The sequence below is a fragment of the Salmo salar genome, chromosome 03 (assembly GCF_965601325.2).
Source record: "Salmo salar chromosome 03, fSalSal1, whole genome shotgun sequence".
Lineage (NCBI taxonomy): Eukaryota > Metazoa > Chordata > Actinopteri > Salmoniformes > Salmonidae > Salmo > Salmo salar.
Genome location: NC_138293.1, coordinates 70,939,295 through 70,958,837, shown reverse-complemented (window position 1 = coordinate 70,958,837; position 19,543 = coordinate 70,939,295). Strand labels below are relative to the sequence as shown.

The following is a 19,543-nucleotide window of genomic DNA, read 5'->3' as shown; positions in this document are numbered from 1 at the left end:
CATCATCCTAGATGTGGCCCACCGAGACATCTGGTTGCCTGAGTCATAGCTATGCCGTCTGCTTTAGGAACAAACAATCCCTTAGCAGAGAATACAATGCACTGTCATTGTCACAGCATTCCACTACTAAGACATCTGGCGCTAAAATATGACCAGTGGCAAGGAGATGGCGCTCACACACGACTCACTGTGCGATCAATCATCCATTGTGTTTCCATGGTAATAACTGTAAATAAATACTATGGTAGTTATTAACCCAATCAGAGTTGAATTCTCCCTCAATACTTTAGTCTGTGGCACAAATGAGTCTGACCTCAGTAAATGCTCTTCTATATCCTACTGTGGTGGTGGATGTACCTTTCTGTCTGTGCTACTAGTGATGATCTGGTACTCCTCAGGGTGGTAGCAGACACTTCTAACCAGAGTATACACTATCTGCTGCTTCTATTTGTTTCACTATCAGTTTCACTTTTTCACTGTTTCACTGTTAGTAATTGATTCTATTTGTTAAACTATTAGTCCTTTCTTCATATCAATAGCATTGTAACCAGATTCTGTTATGAATAAACATGAGCCAAGGCGTGCAATGCTTGTGGTTTTTGAAAACGTTGTTTATCTGGTAGGCCCTAACACAGTGCAGTGGTTTCATGCCCACTAACTAAAGGTATCTATAATAATATCATTTGGTGGGTGCTTTATTTGTCCTATTTCATGCATGTACAAGTGTGTATTAATATGCATGTGTGAATTGGAAATGTGTATTTTTGCATATCCCAACTCTCCTTGAGACACCCTCGGAAAGTGGGGTCACGGCCAGGGTCTGCCATTATCAACGGCGACCCTATTTGTACTTTGTAATGCTCATGGTTCTTTATCTCCATCATTGTTGTTTATCTTTATCTCCATGGTTCTTTATCTCCATCATTGTTGTTTATCTTTATCTCTATGGTGCTTTATCTTCTTGATCTTTACCTGTCCCTCCCCTCTCCGCTGGCAATCCTCTTGCAGCCTCTGGTGGTGGCGATGGCTGTCACTCACACCCATGCTGTGGGCGTTGTGCACAGTCATCATCAGCCTGCCAGTCTCAGGAGTGAAGCCACAGATCTTACCATCATTCCAGGCTGAAAGAAAACAACACAAAAAGTCAATGACTGGGAGAAATACAAACATGAATGCGTGACAGAAAGTATTGTTTTTCTTTCATCCGAGTTAAAAATGGCACAACTGTTGTTGCCCAACTAAATCACCACCAGAGGAATGCATTTGCATTTCCAGACAGCAGACAGGGCTTATAATAGAAAGCCCCTGAGTTTCTGCTGCTAAGAAATGGAATGGGAAATCCACCACTGATGATGCTCCTGCCGTCAATCATGAATTCCACAGCGTTGCAGCCAGGTCATGTTGGGCACAGTGATATGTAGCACTTCTTTAGATGTCTCCGTATGCCACATCCAGATGTCATTCTCAGAACGTGGCAAAGAGCTCAGATGAGCCACTGTGAGATATACGTCAAGATATATATGTTAAATTAAAGCACTTATCAGCCCATAATGAATTGATCTAGCTATTGACCATGACTATGATAAACTTTGGAGGATGTAGTATCTTGCTTCTTAGATTGTTGGCACCGGACACGTAAGTACGTTTTAGAATGTAATTGTCACGTAGAATAACATTACCAGAATGCACCTGGCGTATATTACCGGAGGCTTTTCCGACCATGGTTACATGGCATACATGTTATCGGATCGCATAAAGCAAACCCTGTATTGAGTCAATACTGCCATCTATTGGAAAACATAATACTTAACATAAATATACCAGGTTACTAAATGATTGTGTAGCCCCCTCTACTGGTGTCAATTGGCTTCAAAATGAACAGCCAGTCAAACAGAATCAGTACCCTATTTGCATTCAGTAGTGGACTGACCCTGCACACAAATGGAATGTGATGGCGTATATTATGTGACCTTTTAGCCTGTTGTGTCACTCACATCGTTCACGGTGCTGTTATGGCTGGTGGTGATCAGGTGATGAACTCCGCTTTGAAGTCAGTGTTGTTGAAACAGTAGATCTGTGTCACTTCTGTGCCCACAAAGAACTGGTGACCATCACCACAGGGCGCTATGGATGTCACCCCTTTCCAGCTGAACCTTCCTGCCAAAGATTAGAAACCAAAGAATACACATACAGGTAGTATTCATTGAGTAGTACAGTGGTGTATTAGATGCTTTTGGAAGATGCACACAGGATTACTGAAGTGAGAGAATAACTATAAAAGTGAATAGACCTCCATTCCAGACACTTGACTCACTTGATGTGTTTGAAGTTGGATGAGGATCCTGAACAGAGGAAACGTGCCATCTCCTGAGCCGACAATATGTTGCCTGTCTTTATCACAGATTGTGTTCACCCCATGTAGACAACAAGGGGCAATGCATGCTGAGTTCTGAGGTTTGTACTGCAGTCTATCTAACTAAGCCAGATATTAAACTCCTCTTACCGTGTTCTTTTTTTGAAGCCACCTGGCTGAACTTCTGTTTCACTGGGCCACGGCCCATTAAGAAGCTTGGTCTTGAGATTGACTTTCAGGATATCCCCACTAGTGCCACAGTAAAAATAGCTGCCTTCCTGAGGGATCTGTACCAAGAAGCAACAAGTTATTCAGGCTGCAAACTGCTACAAGACTTACTGCACTATGCTGAGGAAATAGTACTCTCACAAATGTATCAGGGCTCTACAGCCTACATTTTTCAACATAGGTGCACACGTACTCCTTGTATGAAAGGTCAGCGTAGAGCCCTGTGTATAGCCATGTGTTCTGATATTATAATTACCCAAATGCATTTCTTAATTGTTTTTTCGGCTGCCCTGTCTGACATTCAGTGTGTGTGATCTTGTGGGGAAGATCAAGTTCCCAAATGCAGAGAGTGTCGCTACAAGAAGATGATCCATATCCTTATAGGCCCATAGCTGTGACATTTCATTAGAAGGTGTGCCAAGCCAAAAGTATACAAAAATAGCTCTATTTAGATATACTGCCTATACGAAGATGCTGTCACTTGTGTTGGAGTATTGCAGAGTAAGGCAGTGACCACCACTGTGGGCTGAGGCCAGGCTTCCACAAATGGCTTCTCTGTTTTCTATTTTACACACCACTATATGGAAATTATAGACACACACAGTTATTCAGTTAAAATGTATGAATCCACCTATTTGTAACTACTATATTTTAACAGAGGATCTGAGTCAAATGTCAGTATTTCACAAAGTTTGACAAAACCTGCCATCATCGTGACCCCCAAGGGTCACCAGGTACTTGACATTGAGGGGAGAAGGCCAATCCTTCCACTTAGGCTTTGTGGAGCTGCAGGTGAGCATATATTAATCTCTTGGCAAAGTCCCATATTATAACCTCATCCTTTTCAAAGAATGATAAAGACCAGCTAATTATCCTTTATCACAGTTTTCTGCCCATCCATTTTTCTTTCATCTTTGCATTAGTCCATTACCTTGAAGCCCATGAAAGTGACCTGACCATGAGGCAACATACTTTCCACCTTTGGACACAGTGACACAGGAGACATTGTTGGTGTGGCCATGCATAAACTCCTGTTTCTTTTTTGTCAGGCTTTTGAGGATGATATTGCAGCCCAGTGGATATATAAGGTGCTCTCTGTTAGTGTTGACTTTTACACCAAAGATTACATGACCTGGTAAACAAAAGACACACAGCGTATTTTGGGTATTGTGATTGACTGAGAAAAGTATTGCATCAACTGAAAATTGTGTTGATGGCTAGCTGCTGACTTGTTTTATGTTGGCATTTGGGCATGTCGTTTTGGGAAAACGTATTTTTTTTAGATGAGATCTTCCATTATAAATCAACTAATATTGTAGCTTTATGACGTTAAATATTTTTTTACCATTATTTTCATTTTGTGCAACCAGTAGGAGTAGTAACATCAATGATGGGAAGAGCAAAGAGACATTTGAGGTAAATTAGGATTTTCCTGAAATGGTGGCCAGAAATGCTGAAATCTAAGGTCATTAATACTTTAAAAATAATGTATTATTTTGAGGTCAGTTAAATTTCAGGCCAGTCAAGTTCTTCCACACCGATCTCGACAAACCATTCCTACATGAACCTTGCTTTGTGCACTGAGCATTGTCATGGGTGCGGATGCTCGGCCATGGAAACCCATTTCATGAAGCTCCCGACGAACAGTTCTTGTGCTATCGTTGCTTCCAGAGGCAGTTTGGAACTCGGTAGTGAGTGTTGCAACCGAGGACAGACTATTTTTATGGGCTACATGCTTCAGCATTTGGCAGCCCCGTTCTGTGAGCTTGTGTGGCCTATCACTTTGTGGCTGAGCCGTTGTTGCTCCTAGATGTTTTCACTTAAAAAAAACAGCACTTACAGTTGACCGGAGCAGCTCTAGCAGGGCAGAAATTTGATGAACTGACTTGTTGGAAAGGTGGTATCCTGTGATGGTGCCACGTTGAAAGTCACTGAGCTCTTCAGTAAGGACATTCTACTGTCAATGTTTGTCTATGGAGATCGCATGGCTTTGCGCTCGATTTTCTACACCTGTCAGCAACGGGTGTGGCTGAAATATCTATCTGCACAGTATGTTTGTGTATGGTTCTCATGATTTAGGATTGGGTGTTGAGGGACCACTTGTCACATTGTCCAAGGTGTGTTTGTGTTATGGTAAACAATGCATTTTCTGGCCAGATAAAGATAGTGATACAGCTTTGAAAAGACCCACCACTGACCAAATGTTTTTGTTTTCCAGTCCAACAGGAGTGCATCCCTGAGGCCATCCGGTGCATGGACCTCCTGTGCCAGTGTGATCCGAGTGCGAGAGTCCAGGTGTAGGGACTACAGCAGATCGAGAATGTGGACGGACAAGTTAGTAACTCATCAAATGTGATACAACATTGTGTAAAACATAGAATTTTGAGATTTTGACTATTGTCTCCCCTTTTTCCCATGTTTTAGACATAAGGCGTGACATGCGGAACATCTTCAGGCGTCCCCTATGAGAAACAGTGCATGATGTTCAACGCCACCCTCGGCAAGGAGATCTGCCGGAAGTGATGGCTCTCCGATCCTTAGATGTACTCTCTCTCTCTCTCTCTCTCTCGCTGTCTCTCTAGTTAAGCAGTCCAGAGGATTTTCTTAGGGTTAGTCCTATCGAATTCTACTTACTTCTTATTTGGAGCTCAATGGAAACATTGACTTTTCAGGCACGTCCACCATGACACAGTTACAGAATATTCTTACTGAGGTGCATCTTGTGGGCTCAATGTTTTTCCCATACAAACCACAGAAACTGTTTTGTTCCATGAATGCATCTGTTGTACATGACTAATCAAATGACCTGTGAAGTCAGTTAGACATGTCAGTCCCTTTCAGATGATCCCTCAACCACTGTTGGTCCTGTTGGTCCTCCTTAGTGATCTCACAGCTCATTAACTTTCCTCATCAGAATCAGAAGTACAGTCGTCGCAAGACTTCACCTCTTTCGGGCAAGTAGTACGCTAGACTGTCCTGATCATCTAGTTGAGCATTACAGATAAATCCTCCATCCCAGCAGGAATGTCCCATCCACATAGTGCTAAATACTCATATGATTTTTCAGCTCAGCATTTTTAGGTAAACATTTGCCACAAGTGATGTTCTCTGTGTTGTAAGAACATGGAGTGAGTCAAGTCGTTGTCCAGTGAGTGAGGGTTGGCTGCATAGTGTTTAGTTAGTAGCCTAGTTGTGGTTCACTTCCACTAGAAGGTCCTTATTATTCCCCCCAGGTGTTTCTTCAGGCTGTTGGGGATGGGCTCAACATTTTTGCCACGCAAACAGCAAAAACGGTTTTGTTCCAATGACTGCACCTATTGAGCATGACTAATCAAATGACTGACTTGACTTAAGCCCATGGCTCCTATAAGTAGCATAGGCCAGTTGATGCCATTTTCAGTCATTTCCTCCTGTACATCTCTCCTCCATGTGTTTCTAGGTCAGTGTTTCCCAACCCTGGTCCTCCAGTACGGCCAACAGTACACATTTTCAATGTAGTCCTGGACAACCACACCTCATTCAACTCATTGAGGGTTTGATGATTAGTTGACAAATTGAATCGGGTGTGCTTGTCCAGGGTTACAATAAAAATGTGTTTTTATATATTCATTCTCGTCAATGACAACATTCTAGAACTGAGTTATGACTCATCTAAGTCTGGTATCCAGGGTAATCTGGTTAATGATTATATAACGTTGATTATGTGGCTCTTTACTTGTAGAATGTTGACAGTTGTGTAGAACACATTGTATTGCTAAGATGCTCAATCTTTACTTAATAGCTACCATTGGCGAAAATCTGATATCAACTTTGGAGGGGACAATTACATGAAATTTTCTCAAGAGCAATTCCTGAGGGGGACACCAAAAGTAGTGCTGTAACACATAGCCTACATTGTAATATGGTAAATGTATATTGAGGAACCAAAGAAATAAGGTGTTTGCCGTACTCCTAACTACCTGTACCCAAAACGATACAACTAATCACAACAGCAATACCATTGCCTTTAACAAATCTTAGTTCAGTCACCAGTTTAAGTTGAGAGTGGGGGTATCCATGGCATTTTCCAATTATGTTCCTATTTTACAAGTCAAAAAAATTGAGAACCTTTCATAATGTTGCCAAACAAAGACTCAACAAACTTACCTGAGACTCCCTGTCTCTGCCAGTCTGTCCCTGCATATCTGTCCCCAACTCTGCTGTCTGTGTGCCATCTGTTGCCTGCTCTGCCTAATGACATCATTGTGAAACATTTCCATTAGAATTTCATTTCTTTCTTATGAACATTTTATCAACTAGTATTTGAGATATTAGGCTACTAGGGTTCTTACTATGCGTTTTGGCTTATTGAAAAATACTCTGATGTCCGTCTTTTATTTTTCTGCCATTTTTCTACCTGGCTGGCTGGCTACACACACAGTGTGTAGGTTATTTACAGTAGGAGATGGGCTTCTATCATCTTCAATCATTCTATTTGGGCTTCGATCTAAAAGGTAGCTAGCAAATGTGAAACGGACTAAAATGACAAGAGTTGACAGCTGTATGAGTTCACCATTTACACAACATATGCTGCAACCTTTTGTAATTTTAATAGTTTGTTTCATATTGGCTGGCTTCCAACAATAGCTGAATTTGCAAAGCTAGCGAGCACCAATTCAGTTTCAGTGGTGTTTGCTATAATCTTTGCTACCCGGGTTAAATAAAGGTGAAATAAAATAAATAAATAAAAGTTCACTTGCGACAATTTAGCTTTTGCAACGAGACCATTAAATATATTTAAGACAATGGTAGAAGAGAGTGTAGTTCTGTTCAGTTTGGATTTCAGTTGATCGCTAACCTTATCACCGGGACTTTGAAGCACTAACTTACATCATCTGCATGCTGATTCCATCTTTGACGACGCCACATAAATGGAATAGGTACTAGCTAGCTTAATAGTTCATATTTGCGCGCTAGCTCTGCATATTCAGCTAGTGTGTGTGCGCGATTGACTGGATTAACCTCACGTCAGTTACGTAGCAAGCTAAGGAACTGGCAGTGGATCAAACCATTGTGAGGCAAAGGGTGGGGGGGTTGCAATCTTTTGAAACTTAAAAACGCGCTATTAAGTGTCTATAATCAGCACAATTGCTTTCATTGCGTATTATTAATATTATTTAAATTACATAGTTATGTTTCAGTGATATATTGGGGGGGACAAATCATATTTTTCCCAGTATGGGGGGGTCGTGTGTCCCCCGTCCCCCCCGGGATTTCCGCCCCTGATAGCTACACAGGATACACTTTATTCCTCATGCTGGCCCTGACCAAACCGGTAAGTTGCCCCTCATTACAGCTGCACTCCTCCACATGGCCAGATTTATAGTGGTCTTCTCCCCTTTTAATGCTCATGCTCATCCTCATCCTTGAAAAATACCATAAGGTCTGAAATAGTTGACATACTGTACAAACAATTATCTAGGCTAAGTAAATCAAAATATATTGTTTTTCTACTGCTTTGCTAACTAGCTAGCTAGCTAAGGTGTAGTCAGTGGCTAGCTAAGACAGAGAGAAAGGGGACAAGAAGTTCCACACTTTATTCAATTAATTTCAATATAGCGCATGGATTCCACATGGATTGGGCACAGAAGGCCTCTGATCGCGCTGGTGAATGGTAGCTGACAGTGTCGGCTAGAGATGACATGCAGGAGCTTCCTGCAGGAAGTCTTGCATGAGGTCTTCTCTGTTGCTAATTAGTATTTCTAATTTTTGAGAGTAAATTGAGGCAAATATTGATCACCTTGTCCGAGACAGAATTACATGTTTTTTTAATGATTTTTTTTTTTTAATTTAACCTTTATTTAACTAGGCAAGTCAGTTAAGAACAAATTCTTAATTACAATGACGGCCTAACCGGTTATCAAAACGTCACGCCAAGGTAAGCCTACACCAAACACATACTTAATTTGAAGTGTTTCTAAAATCTCCTATGCGAATAATGAATGGTGGAAAAACAGTTGGAACCATTTTCGTGTTTGACCGCTAGGTTTTATGGGTATAATGACACATCCACTGTGGAGCTCAATGTGGCCGACCGGAGGCTTCAAAGCCTCTCAATGGGCAATACATAGCATCAGCAATCCAGGGTTTATACACACATCATTGGGTCTAACAGTCATCTCGCTCCGAACTGTGCATGTGCATCCGTCAAATAAAAGGCACTCCTTTGATATAAAGTTGTTTTTGCCGAAAATGAAAACGTGTCAGTTTGTTATTTTCACGAGGATGGAGTAATAATATGTTGAGCTACTTAAAGGAAAACTCCACCAGAAAACTGTCTTGGTATTTGTTTCATTAGTCTGTTGTTGATTTAGTCCCAAGTGTTTTGCTTGTCAGCTATCAAGGTTTCAAAATATGTAGCTTTCAAAATACAGAAATCTGGCCCATATGATGCATTTTTCATCATATGATGCTGGTTTTGCAAGTCAACATTTTGGGACTACAGTGGCAAGAAAAAGTATGTGAACCAGAGCCTCGTCCAGAGCTTCCGACGACAGTGCCTCGTCCAGAGCTTCCGACGACAGTGCCTCGTCCAGAGCTTCCGACGACAGTGCCTCGTCCAGAGCTTCCGACGACAGTGCCTCGTTCAGAGCTTCCGGCGACAGTGCCTCGTCCAGAGCTTCCGGCGACAGTGCCCCGTCCAGAGTGTTCGACGACAGTGCCACGTCTAGAGTGTCCGGCGACAGTGCCCCGTCCGGAGCTTCCGGCGACAGTGCCCCGTAGAGAGACGGCCCACAGTCCGGAGCCGAGAGACACGGCCCACAGTCCGGAGCCGAGAGACACGGCCCACAGTCCGGAGCCGAGAGACACGGCCCACAGTCCGGAGCCGAGAGACACGGCCCACAGTCCGGAGCCGAGAGACACGGCCCACAGTCCGGAGCCGAGCGACACGGCCCACAGTCCGGAGCCGAGAGACACGGCCCACAGTCCGGAGCCGAGAGACACGGCCCACAGTCCGGAGCCGAGAGACACGGCCCACAGTCCGGAGCCGAGAGACACGGCCCACAGTCCGGAGCCGAGAGACACGGCCCACAGTCTGGAGCCGAGCGACACGGCCCACAGTCCGGAGCCGGCGCAGCGAGAGTCGCCCTACAGTCCGGAATCGGCGCAGCGAGAGTCGCCCTACAGTCCGGAATCGGCGCAGCCAGAGTCGCCCTACAGTCTGGAATCGGCGCAGCCAGAGTCGCCCTACAGCCCGGAATCGGCGCAGCCAGAGTCGCCCTACAGTCCGGAATTGGCGCAGCCAGAGTCACCCTTCAGCCCGAGGTCTCCAGCGAAGCGCATCAGCCTGAGGTCTCCAGCAATGCACATCAGCCCGAGGTCTTCAGCGATGCGCCATAGCCCAGAGACTTCGGGAAGGGTAACATTTAATAATTATTTAGCGGGGGTGGACAGGTTAGGTGGGGGAGTAAGGCAGGAGCCTGAGCCACCTCCATAGTAGGTGGGTTGGGGAGGGGGGGGGGGTGTAGCACAAGAACCACCCTCCCTTCCCTCCCTTTAGTTTGGGATTATTTTGTTTTGGGGTTATTTTTGTGTTTTTTTGTGTGAGGTGCATCCGGGGTCTGCACCTTTGGGGGGGGGGGGGGGGGGGGGGGGGGTACTGTCACGTCCTGACCAGTAAAGGGGTTATTTGGTATTGTAGTTTGGTCAGGACGTGGCAGGGGGTGTTTGTTTTATGTGGTTCGGGGTTTGTTGGGATATGTATTTATGTAAGAGGGGTGTTTGTTTTATGTGTTCTGGGGTTTTTGGGTAATGTTCTCGTTTTGTATTTCTATGGTTTTTCTATGTTGTGTATTTCTTTGTTGGCCTGGTATGGCTCTCAATCAGGAACAGCTGTACATCGTTGTTGCTGATTGGGAGTCATACTTAGGTAGCCCTTTTTTCACCTGTCTTTTGTGGGAAGTTGTTTTTGCACTGCTCTGTGTAGCCTGCATTACTGTTCGTTCGTTTTCTTGTTTTGTTTATTTAGTGTTCAATAAAAGTTTAAAATGAGCACTCAACCCGCTGCGCCTTGGTCCACTATATACGACGAGCGTTACATCCGCTGATGAGTCTGTGATACGTAAAACACTAAACAAGAATGGTGTTCATGGGAGGACACCACGGAAGAAGCCACTGCTGTCCAAAAAAAACATTGCTGCACATCTGAAGTTTGCAAAAGAGCATCTGGATGTGCCACAGCGCTACTGGCAAAATATTCTGTGGACAGATGAAACTAAAGTTGAGTTGTTTGGAAGGAACACACAACACTGTGTGGAGAAAAAAAGGCATAGCCCACCAACATCAAAACCTCATCCCAACTGAAAGGTATGGTGGAGGGAGCATCATGGTTTGGAGCTGCTTTTCTGCCTCAGGGCCTGGACAGCTTGCTATCATCAACGGAAAAATGAATTCCCAAGTTTGTCAAGACATTTTGCAGGAGAATGTTAGACTATCAGGCCGCCAATTGAAGCTCAACAGAAGTTGGGTGATGCAGCAGGACAACGACCCAAAACACAGAAGTAAATCAACAACAGAATCAACAGAAGAAAATACACCTTCTGGAGTGGCCCAGTCAGAGCCCTGACCTCAACCCGATTGAGATGCTGTGGCATGTCCTCAAGAGAGCGGTTCACACCAGACATCCCAAGAATATTGCTGAACTGAAACAGCTTTGTAAAGAGGAACGGTCCAAAATTCCTCATGACCTTTGTGCAGGTCTGATCCGCAACTACAAAAAACGTTTGGTTGAGGTTATTGCTGCCAAAGGAGGGTCAACCAGATATTAAATCCAAGGGTTCACATACTTTCCCCACCCTGCACTGTGAATGTTTACAGAGTGTGTTCAATAAAGACATGAACATTTATAATTGTTTGTGTGTTGTTAGTTTAAGCAGACTGTGTTTGTCTATTGTTGTGACCTAAATGAAGATCAGATCAATTTTTATGACCAATTTATGCAGATGTCCAGGTAATCCCAAAGGGTTCACATACTTTTTCTTGCCACTGTATATCAGCAATGAAACAAATACAAAAAGTTAGTTTTGGGTGGAATTTTCCTTTAAGACATTGGCTTCAAGTCTAGGTTGTGCCTTTAGACTTAAAAATTGAACAACTAGGAATAAATGTTCACTTCTCTCATTGACTTCTCAAACCTCGGTCTGGTCTGCAGAGTCTGCTTGGCAAGTGTTCCCGGAAGTCTTGTGATGTTGGACCTCTGGGTTTAGAAAATGTAATAATGCAATAATGGCGTCTTGTTGTTGACACTACCTTCACCATGGTTCGTTGAACAAAGCCTATGGGAAAATGTATGGAGTTTTTGTAGGGTCCACTAGCTATGTGATATTAATCTGGATTTTTTTCTGATCAATTGATGAACACAGTAATCAGTTCAGAAGAGATGACTAAAGTCTAGCTAGCTAGCTAGGGCATATCAGTATAAACAGCATCAAGCTCAAGAAGTGAAACATTTTGTGTATCTCCAGCCTACTGGTAAACATTTACGAAGCACTCTCACTTTTTAGCTTCGACACTGATTGCCAACTAAACTTTTTTCATAGCCATCGAGGTAGCAATGGTTGTCCCAGGAGCCTCTGTGCATGCGCAGACAAAACGTTTGATCCATATTTTACCCCATTGTGGGAGAGATTACAATGTTTCAAACCTTTCAATGGACTCAATTTTCTCTCATGATTTTGTCCAATGACTCATGCTGCAAAGTGAACTGTGTGATAAGTTTGACAGAACCTCTAATAATATTATATTTAATTTCTATAGTGCTTTAGATTACGCTCCACCATCCAGGCAAGCACACTCTCCTCTGCTTCTCCTTCCATGGCTCCTCCAAGAACAAGAATGACGCAGGTAGGTACATTGGCTGACTTCATAGCTGTCCTTTTTTGTATAATGTGTTGTGACTCAATGCCCCTTGAAGCCTCAACAAAAGTGAGGGTCATGCAAGGGCAGCCACCATTCAGTGTAGGGGTCTTTATTGGGGTCACATCCGGCTCAGACCACCCAGCTGTGTGGAAGACACCCATTCATGACCATGTGAGCTGGAGCCCAGGCTTGTCTTTTCCATGATGACAAATGAGGGAAAAAAGTCATAATCCTATGACTTTTGGCACCCTAATGAAAGAGCATATCTAGTGAAAAGCTGCATTTGACCTCTACACTCGCATCGTCAGGAGAAATACGAAGAACATCGAAGATACAAGACTCACTCTCTCTTTAGAATGTCTCACACCAAAGATTAAGTATTTGGTATAGCCTAATATGGACCTCTTTATGCATAATAGCCTGAAAGACCTTTTCTGCCAAATGCCAAACTGTCATGATTTCTGTTTACCCCTCATTTCCTGCAGAGGGCAGTGTTTTGAAGGAAATGATGGGTTCACTGAATTGTTTTTCATTCTGCAGATTTTGTGACCTCAGTGTCAGCACAAATCCTGATGAATGAGCTCCCTGCTTGTTATGACTGACATGGGACTGTGGCCAAAGACAGACCCCAGTGGAAGAAGATTGTTGCGGCGTTATGTCCCACCCAGGACGAAGAGGACTAGGTAAAGACACTTATGATTTGGTAGTAATGGGCCAGGGACCTTCTCACAATGGTCTCACTGTGATTTTGTGAGTGTCAATTTTAGTGCCCATTGACTCATATCCTCTTATATTTATCCTGTCTTTATTTTGATAAAGACAGGTTTGATATTGTTGAGTCATATTGTTGGATGCAACAATAACATTTCAGTCCAGAAGATAAAACCTGAGGACAGTCAGAACACAGCAATTCCTGCAGATGGATGTGTAAAAAGACAGAAGAGGTGTAGGACAATAGGACACCATGTTGTCACTGAAATATCTAGATGAACAAAACATAGCCGGATCTTAAACTGATCCCCATATAATTGAAAGTGAACAGACAAATCCGTCACACAGAACCCCTCAGTTTTAAGTCAGCCTAAACAGTGGTCTAAAAAGCACAGTGTGGGGTCTCTGTGTGCAGTGGTGACGTTACTCACGCTCGAGTAATTCAAGCTTTTTCCCCCTCTGATATCATTGTTCAAGAACTATTTGAGGAACAGCATGTTCATTGAAGAATAGCCAGGAAAGAGAGGAGACAGGGCTCCCCCATTCTAAGACATTGTTGTTCCCCTTGCATGGACAGCCCTGAGACATTCTCCTCTGTTTGACCCTGCTGATCTGGGCCTGTCCGGCAGCACTCCAGTGTGACCACGGGCTTTAGATGGGCCTGATTGGCTCAGCAGGTCTCAGCGGGTGGCTAATTGGATAAGCTTTTAATCTTCACACTATCGCCGCCCTGCTGGATCAGAGGCACAGGGAGGCAGAGATCAGTCCTTTGGTAAAATACTTAGCAAACATTTCAGAGGTGTAATATTCACAATATCCTTATGGACAACAGACACATGACTAACTAAAGATAACTAACAGGATTCATTCAGATGATAATGATTTCATTTAATTTGGGGACTGCGAGGTATGTGGGAGGGTTAAAAACCAATATACTATACTGGCATTTTGACCTTATGTAAGCATTTTTTTAATCAATGTTTCGATTGGAATCAGACATAATTCTAATAAAATTAAATTAAGAGATTTCAAAAAATAAAAAATCTGAAAGGACAATGTAGACAAGTGTTGAAGGCTCTGTTATGCTACTTGGATTGCCTCAATTTACATAAAGTCCACATACTGTGACATCCAGTTGTTTTAACCAAACCACAAATAAACTCTTTCTCATCTGGCCTCAATGGCCCTGCACTGCCTGTAGACTGTCATTCCAGCAGGCTTCTATTACACAGCACTAAAGTGTTTATAAATTATACCCACACAGGCCAAAATAGAGTAATTGATCGCTCCTCCGCTCATACGGGAGCGAGTTGTAATCTTTTTATTATTTTGTCCTGTAAATGCATTTCCAAACAGCCCTCTCCAGTTAGCCATACGTTGTACAGATGTTTCTGTATGAATCTGGAGTCCATTCACACATAGCCTATCACACATAGCATACAACCATGCATTACTGATGAATGTTGAACTATCAATGTTACACAGTGGTGGCTGAACATGTTGGCTAAGGCATGGCATATATCAGGGAAGAGGACACAGGGGGTATCTGTGGGTTCCCGTTGGGGTGGTGGTTTGTTGCCAGCTGTTTGAACCACATGTTCAACTTCTCCAGATGGTGGAGATGTCCCTGTGAATGTGTATACGTCTGTGTGCGTCTGAATGAGTTAGTGTGTGTCTAGAGGTCTTCTGTTGTATGACCATCAACTTGTCAACAGTGAGCATCACCAGAGACCATGATTTATGACATGACAGCAGCCTGGAGTAGTAAAGCATCATTTAGGACATGACAGCAGCCTGGAGTAGTAAAGCATCATTTAGGACACGACAACAGCCTGGAGTAGTAGAGCATCATTTAGGACACGACAGCAGCCTGGTGTGGTAGAGCATCATTTAGGACACGACAGCAGCCTGGTGTGGTAGAGCATCATTTAGGACACGACAGCAGCCTGGTGTGGTAGAGCATCATTTAGGACACGACAGCAGCCTGGTGTGGTAGAGCATCATTTAGGACACGACAGCAGCCTGGTGTGGTAGAGCATCATTTAGGACACGACAGCAGCCTGGTGTGGTAGAGCATCATTTAGGACACGACAGCAGCCTGGTGTGGTAGAGCATCATTTAGGACACGACAGCAGCCTGGTGTGGTAGAGCATCATTTAGGACACGACAGCAGCCTGGTGTGGTAGAGCATCATTTAGGACACGACAGCAGCCTGGTGTGGTAGAGCATCATTTAGGACACGACAGCAGCCTGGTGTGGTAGAGCATCATTTAAGACACGACAACAGCCTGGTGTGGTAGAGCATGCTGAAAGGATTTAAGATGTAAGTTCCAGGTTCATCAGCTCCCTGCCGACAGAGTAATTAGCTGTTATGACACTAAATAGGGCCTTTCTTCCCTGTGTGTTACAGTAATGATATGAGTAGTGTTTTTCTGCTGATCTAGACTTTGCCAGTGAAAATGGAACCGGGCTTTTCTGTAAGTTTTAACATAACAGGTACACACCACCTACCACAGTGTGCTATTTGAGTGATGAGTAGAACAACAGCGCTCTGTATTTCTTTAGTCTTGTAGGCCTATTCTTTCATATTACATTCCTGATTTACAAAGCCTCAGGATACCAAAAATAAAATGTGTAATCCTGGTATGACTAGGCTGTGATAACAGCATCTGGCATTGTTCACTTTACTGTTGTTTGCACTTCTCTTACCTTTCGTAGAAAGTGGATCATTTCAACATTGCTTCATGTTATTCTTCTTGTTTTTTACAATAGGAAAGAAAACAGGCTGTTCCAGGAATACTAGGAATTTACCATAGACGATGAACAGGCTGTTACTGAGAATAAAGAATGTCGTTATAAAAAAAGAAGCTGCAGAGTGAACATAACACAATCCAAATAAATGTGTGTGTTGCGCTAGTAGGGACAGGGATTTAAAACGAGTTTACAAAATGATATGTCATCCTACAAGTGGACCATTATACTCTGGAATACTTAGGCTGGTCATCATTAAATCATTTTTTTGATTTACACAATTTGATTGTCTACCTAGTCTGTGAATACCAGACAACTTTTACAACAGTAGCTTTTAGGGAAGCATTTAGAAGCTCTGTTGATGAAATAAAACCTCTGGGCTCAGGCTCTAGGTTTAGCTGCATCTGGCCTGGAGAAATATGGAGGGGAGGCTGGGCCCCTGAAGAGCAGGACACAGGGAAGAACAGGATATGTCATTTAGAATAAATGCTGGGCAGGAGAAGATCTTCACACAGCCGGACCATGACCCTGGGACTTGCCACAACGTGAGTTACACTCAGTCCCCATGTCCTGCAGGTCCTGCCTTTAGGGTGGGAAGGTGGTCTTGGTAGGAATGAGTGATGCTGGACTGGAGGTACTGGAGAAATAAACTGAAACACTGAAGTATCTAAGGAAATGGGTTTGGCTGAACTGGTGAGCAACAGCGCTGTTAACTGTAAGGTCCAATTATTCTGTTATCTGGCTTTTATTAACTGCCTCTGTGTCTAGCTGAGTCCAAGAGTAAGTCAACTGTGCTATTCTGATTCCACACCACCATTTCATTGTAATGTAAGCTTGAAGCCATTTTAAAACATCACTATCTGTCTCACATAACTCAACTCTACAGTGGATAAACTCTCCAAAGTGGTTATATCAGTTCAGAAGTGCTTCATTCTCTGTGAGATTTGCTCTCGTTATTTTTAAACTCCAGAGGTTATATCGATCCATAAATCACCTTACTCACAGTGCCTAAACGTTCTGGCTTCACCCTGTCTGACAATGGATTTATGACCTGCGGGTGGAGCGGTGAGCGGCGGCCCAATCTCCTCCGGGCCCGCTCCCCTCTCCACGGCACTCGTGTACATATTTAGAAAAGTGTGGGGTGGCGGAACAGTGTCGGGTTGTGGGTCAGTCTCAGTGGTGGGATGCTGCAGTCCCTCAGCACCTCTACTGGCAGCATGATGAGATACTACTGTACTGTAACAGCACAACTCTCTGTGGTCTTTTAGGAGGGAAATACAGTATCTACATGATAAACTCTGGGTCCCTGTCAGCAAGACAGAGACATTTTCATGATTAATCAGAGAGAGGGCTGAGTGATTGTAGAGGCAAGAGTACTGTACTCAGAGTCTCGTTTCGGTTTCACATTTATCCATCTTCTCCAACTATGTGCTTTCGACAAGGTTTGGCAGAGCAATGAAAAAGGCTTGTGTGTACATATCCCTCTTGCCAAGCTTTGACAGAAATCTCTCATATACTGATTGTCTGGCAACAGAGCCTGGACCAGTGATGTCATCCACAGGTCCACAGTCTCTGTCTTTCTCGCCTCCATTGTGTGGAGTTTCAACAGAACAGATTTGGGCTCGTCCTTTGGCTTTTTCTGTTGCTCCTTGTCCAACTGTTCCTCTGTCATTGAGAACAATCTCTTTTGTTTTTCCTCAACCTATAAGCAATGATCGGACAGGATGATGTTTTACTAGTTGGAGATTGAATCGTACCTCTATCCTGATCAGTCATAGACAGGTCTGATGGATGAGGATTTTGAAACTTTCCCCCAGTTGAATAGCAGATGTGTGCACCACCAGGCTCTCACCTCCTCTTGCTCCTCTTCTTGGTTACATCCATTATTGGCAGGTTAGGCTCAGTGGAGGGGCCTTCAGTAGTAGCCAGGGGCTCTGGGAGGGCTGGGGCCCAGATAGTGAATGGACCAGGGTCTCCATCACAGCGGCTGAGGTCAGAGGTTACGGAGGAAGCAAAAGAGTTGTTGGAAAAGAGATGGACAGGGAAAAGGGATCATCGGTCCATCTATCATTCTGGGAGACAGAGCATGTCCTGTGAGTCTGTTGGAGGTTTCATTGCCCTCTCCCTACCACTGCCAGAACATCTGCTAGGTGTCATAGGGTGCAAGGTTTGGACCATTGTAAGGCACATGCATTTAAATAATCAAGTGATGACAATACATTCATTTTCAATCATTTTTTAACGCCCATTCATTTAAAGTAAATAATTGCTAAGTTATGAATTGTGTGACTGGTTTAGCCATTGAGTAATTTTCACAGTTTTCAGGGATAAATTAAGAAGTTTAAAATATGAATAGTAAAATAGGCACTATATGTATGTCCTGCCTTGAAATACCTTTCCATCTGAAAACATTTGCACCCTTAAAAGTTTAAGAGGAGAAGAGATACAACAGTGGCTGCATGGCTTGTCTTCTTGTGGGTGCCAGTGGCTATTGGTAACTCAGCGTAAGGCAGTTGTTGGCATGGCCGCAGCAGGCTGTGTGCTGTGTGCTGGCTCAGCGAGGGGACAGTGTCCCCGATTTCACGGCAGAGTGAAGGAAGCGTGCTCCCCTGTTTGACTGGGAAGAGGGAGGAGAGGCTGAGGCAGTAGGTAACAGCAGGGAGCCTAATAAACACTATCCAATGGCACCACAGGACCTCCCTTTATCCCCCAGGAGCAAGGGGGATTATTAACCTGTGATCTAGGGGATCGTTCAGACATAGTAGGGAAGTTACTGGAGGAATGTGCTCAAAAAGTTTCTCCATGGTGCAATTCTTGAGTAGTGAGCTATTTTCATATGGTGCAGATGATTTCTGGTCCGAATGAATCATACCCACCAAGCCAAGAAGATGACGTGAGTTATGTCAGTTATGTCTGTCTGTGTGTGTAAGTACGAGTGTTTCCTATCACTGAAGAGGGATCTCTCTTCCTGTGCTGATGGGAAGTTGTTTCAAGCGCTTTCTACCAAAACATTTTCATTGGCTGCAGAGATTGTGTTCACCACAAACAACCTCTCCCAGCCAGCCTCGGTGTTTCCTCAGCTGGTGGATAACCTCCAATGCCTCACGCATCTCTTCTCTGCCATCCATTTCCCGCTCTCCATCTCCTCCTTTCCCCCCTTTCAACACTTCAAAAGATGGCCAACATCCTATACGCTGGCTCACTCTGTTCCATGATCTCAGGCTGAAGGAAATTAAATTAATATGAAATTAAAGGCATTCCTACCTAATCAAGCACATCAAGCAAATAGCTATTTTAACTTTGATCCAGAAAGTGCTAGATTACGTTAAGACATGCAAAGCTTAGGGTATAGTAACGTCAACAGCAGCCTCCAATTATATGTATGCATTTGTTACAAATCAACAAATAGTGGAGTTAAGGACAAATTAGGTACCAGTAATTTATTTATTGCATATTATTAAAAAAATAGATCCACTTTAATAGATACAGTATGTGGCATATTGAACAGGATCAACCGACAGTCACCTAACTTGTACATAGTATGGGCTTAGAATGTTGGATATGTCCTGTGGCGAATAGTTAAAGACAGGTCTGACCTTAGAG

The 19,543-nt window shown here is 43.6% G+C and overlaps 1 pseudogene; it reads right to left on the bottom strand.

The window, feature by feature from the left end:
- Positions 1-2,026: 2,026 nt before the first annotated feature.
- Positions 2,027-17,064, bottom strand: LOC106601301 (cilia- and flagella-associated protein 52-like; annotated as a pseudogene).
- Between the last annotated feature and the right edge of the window lie 2,479 nt (positions 17,065-19,543).